The sequence below is a fragment of the Myotis lucifugus genome, unplaced genomic scaffold (assembly GCF_000147115.1).
Source record: "Myotis lucifugus unplaced genomic scaffold, Myoluc2.0 scaffold_657, whole genome shotgun sequence".
NCBI lineage: Eukaryota > Metazoa > Chordata > Mammalia > Chiroptera > Vespertilionidae > Myotis > Myotis lucifugus.
This window is the reverse complement of record NW_005871705.1, coordinates 331577-335441: the sequence shown is the minus strand read 5'-3', so window position 1 is coordinate 335441 and position 3865 is coordinate 331577. Positions and strand designations below refer to the sequence as shown.

Genomic DNA, 3865 nt, shown 5'->3' with positions numbered 1-3865 from the left:
CAATGCCCACCAGCTACCAGCTGACTCCATCACTTAAGGCAAATGGCATTTTCTTGGCTCCAGCCACCTTTGCTGGTGGGCAGAGCCCCAGGGAGAGGCTCAATTCCAGCTGGCCAGGAAGAGACCGAGTTCCCAGGAAAGGAACCGGGGCCACTGTACCCTCTGGGTCCCAAAGGCAGCCCAACCTCTCCACTCATCTGTCCCCAGGACTCCCTGCCCGCTTCTTCCTTCTCTACTCCTCTCTCCCCCCATCTCCGTGCCCAGCTAACTACATCCATCTCTGAGCTGGTCAAAGTTCTCCCAGAGGATTGTTTGCAACGAGGTATATATGTGTGCCTGTATGTGTATGAACACACCCATGGCACCTAGACAGGCAAATACATACGTATCGTGTGTGCCTAGACCATATGTGCCTAGACCTTGAACCCTCCTTTTTGGGGGTTACTTTACCAGTAGTCCCTATATCACCTACAATGAATGTTAAAATGACAATCACTTTCAACTGAAAAGTCCCTTAAAAGTCATCCAGTTCAGCTCTGGCCAGTGTGGCTAGTTGGTTGAGTGTCATCCCATGCACCAAAAGACTGCCTGTTCGATTCCTGGTCAGGGCACATGCCCTGGTTGTGGGTTTGGTACCCAGTCCTGGTGCATGCAGGAGGCAACCAATTGATGTTTCTCTCTCTCACACTCCCTCTCCCTTCCTCTCTCTCTAAAATCAATTTAAAAAATTAAAAAAAAAAAAAAAAGGCCCCACCGACCAGTTCGGTTCAGTGGACAGAGCGTCGGCCTGCAGACAGAAGGATCCTGGGTTCGATTCCGGTCAAGGGCACGGACTTCAGTTGCAGGATCCTCCCCAGCCCGGGCCCTGGTCAGGGCATGTTCTGGAGGCAACCAATTGATGTATTTCTCTCACATCGATGTTTCTCTCTGTCTTTCCCGCTCTCTTCCACTCTCTCTAAAATCAATGGAAATATATTCTCGGGTGAGGATTTTTTTAAAAAAATATATATATATTTTATTGATTTTTCACAGAGAGGAAGGGAGAGGGATAGAGAGTTAGAAACATCGATGAGAGAGAAACTTCGACCAGCTGCCTCCTGCACATCTCCCACTGGGGATGTGCCCGCAACCCAAGTACACGCCCTTGACCGGAATCGAACCTGGGACCCTTCAGTCCGCAGGCCGACGCTCTATCCACTGAGCCAAACCGGTCTCGGCATCGGGTGAGGATTTTTAAAAAAGAAAAGTCATCCAGTTCAACCTTCCCAATGCTTCCCAGTGGGTCACTATTGGGATCTGGGCAGGATTAATTCTTCCTTGACGGGACCTACTCCCAACCCACTGCATGAGTTTAGTATCCTGGTCCCCAAACTCTAGCGGGCACAAAACATTAGAAGCACCCCATGTCATTGTGACAACCAGAAATGCCCTCACAAGTTTGCAACCTCTCATGGAGGTGTGACGGACAGTAGTCCCAGGTGTGAATACTGTAGGTGTTGTCAGTGGCTGGGTTTTCTCCACAGAAGCTCTGGAAAGGACTTAACACCCAGGGATTGTTGGCTCTCCACCTCCTGCAGCCACCTACCCATCCACAGGCAGGGCTATCTGAGGGAAAGCTCCACCTCACTAGCCCCAGTTCTTCCCTCGGGGCCACCCAAGTCCGACCCCTCTGCCTGGGCCTCACAATGCTCCTAGGAAACCAGGCCTGAGGCAGGAACTGCGGTGTGGTGGGTCTTGCAAACAGGTGGGTGGGGGGGTCTGGTGGGCTGGCGGGGCTCCCCCCGGAAGAAAAAAAGCCCTTATGACCAGCAAGAAAGCTGCAGAAACAAAGTGGAGTGTGAGCTCGACCAGGTGGCAGCTCCAGGCCTGAGGCTTCTGCATACAGATGTCCAGATACTGAAAGGACCGCCCCTCTCTGGCCCTTCCAGCCTACTGCTCCTCCAGGAGGCCCAGTGGGGGGTTGGGAGGGGGGGCCTGCAGCAGCTGGTGTGCTGTGCAGTGTGGCTGGTGAGAGCGAAGGTGAGGGTGCCCGGGAGTGTTGGTGATGGTGCTGCCCATGTCTCTTCATGGACCCATGCACTCCGTTCCCCTGGGTACGTGCTGAGGGCGACAGTTGCGGGGTGACAGAGTGCACCATCTGCAGCTTTGCAGAAACTGCCCAAGTGCTTCCCAAGGTAGTTTTCCCCAGTGTCCACTCCACACTGCACTGCTCTGGTCCAGTCGTCCACATCCCCCAGGTGCCTTTTACAGAGGAGACCCGGAGGGCTGGGACCTGCCTGGATTGGGACCTCACGGTGCCACTTGCCTGCCCCACGCCTCATCTGGGGCCTCATCTGGGGCTCATCTGGGGCAGAAATTTTTTGCCTGACCCTTCAGTGATTAGCATTTCTGATTTTTATTATTTTTTTTTTTACAAAAACACCCTTGAGTAGTTTTAAGTAAATTTTATTGAGATGAAGACCTTCTCTGGAAGTCATTTCTATGCATACAACCAGCCTTTCATCTGGCAAACAAGCTAAGGATACTTACCCGGATTTTTAGAATCCAATTTGCGAATGATTATCTTCTTTTTTTTTTTTCATAGTAAATGTTTCTACCCAGAGGGGGTCTTTCCATCGGACCTTTCTAAAGTAACTCCCTTTGCAACAGATTTGAAATAGAATTTGAACTCAGCACGTCCTCTTATGCGCTCTCTTCTCATCGGCTTTACCCCCACCACGCTTTTCGAAAATGAAACTAAGAAAAGAAACTACAGTTATCAAAACAGAAATTGTGCGGGGAGACTGTTTTCGCATCACTTTGGTTAACTTTTCAGAAAGATCCCCTAAGGTTCCCTGAACAGCCTCCTTAAACCCTGGATGGCTGAAAGCGCACCCCCACCTCCGCCCCACACCCAGCCGCACGGGGCACGCAAAAGGGGAAGAAAAACTAGCCTCTAGCAGCCTCTGCCAGCTGCAGGTGAGAGCTCGAGGTGAAGGGTCCGAAAGGATCCTGTGAGTCAAGAGGAAAATCACGTTTGATTTACATAAGTCTCGTTTGGGCCAGGTTTTCCCCAACGTTTTCCCACCCCCAGCACCCCAGCCCCTTCCCGCCCCAAGCCCCGCCCCGCCCCCGTCCTAACTCACCTTCGGGCCGGCTCCCAGTTCCCTCCGGAGCAAGTCCGACCTGTCACCTGTCAGACACTCGCCCAGAGCACAGACGAGTCACACGGTCTGGAACAGGCCCCAGCAGGGAGTGTCCGGAGCTGCACCCCGCTCTCGCGTCCACGCCCGCTGCGGGGTTACCAGCGGGGCTGGAACCCGCAACGCCGACCCGAGCTCTGGACCCGCCGCCCAGGTCCGCGGTCCCAATCTGGGGGTCCAAGTCCCTAACCTAGGATCTCCCGGAAGTCGGCCCAGAGGGTCCACCCCATCCTTCCCTCCCTTCTCCCCTCCCCACCACTGCCCCCCTCACTCCCCTCCCCCCTCCCGAGCCACCATCTTTTATGGGGAGAAGTCCTAGGCCGTCTCCCTCTTTCTTAGTTATTCTAATTGACTGCTAAGGGCACCCTTTGTCAACTGTAGAGAGCTATGCAAATGTCCGGGGTGGTATTATTACTCACAGGAGGGTTCAAAATCACTAAGGATCCTAGCACCCACTCCCGTCCGTTCCGCGCTGGGTGCCCCCTGTCCCTCCCCCTCCACCCCGCTGCCGCGTTGCCCGTTTCCTCCTGTGTGGCTGGCTGGTTGGAAACCCACGCAGAGGCTTTCCGCTCCGAGAGAGGGCGATTTGCCAGCTGCGCGCGGCGTGCAAAGAGCTTGAACTTTGGAGCCCGACGGGCAATGGCTGGAGTCCTTCCTGGGCCCTCGAGTTTTACCTTCGGCTC

The 3865-nt window shown here is 54.0% G+C and overlaps 1 long non-coding RNA gene across 1 annotated transcript; it reads right to left on the bottom strand.

Annotated features, from left to right (window-relative positions):
- Positions 1-2429: 2429 nt before the first annotated feature.
- On the bottom strand, positions 2430-3408 carry LOC111823757. Its single transcript, XR_002826839.1, has 2 exons — positions 3126-3408; positions 2430-2991 (listed from the first exon to the last, which is right to left on the bottom strand). It is a non-coding gene; the product is annotated as an uncharacterized LOC111823757 (long non-coding RNA).
- Between the last annotated feature and the right edge of the window lie 457 nt (positions 3409-3865).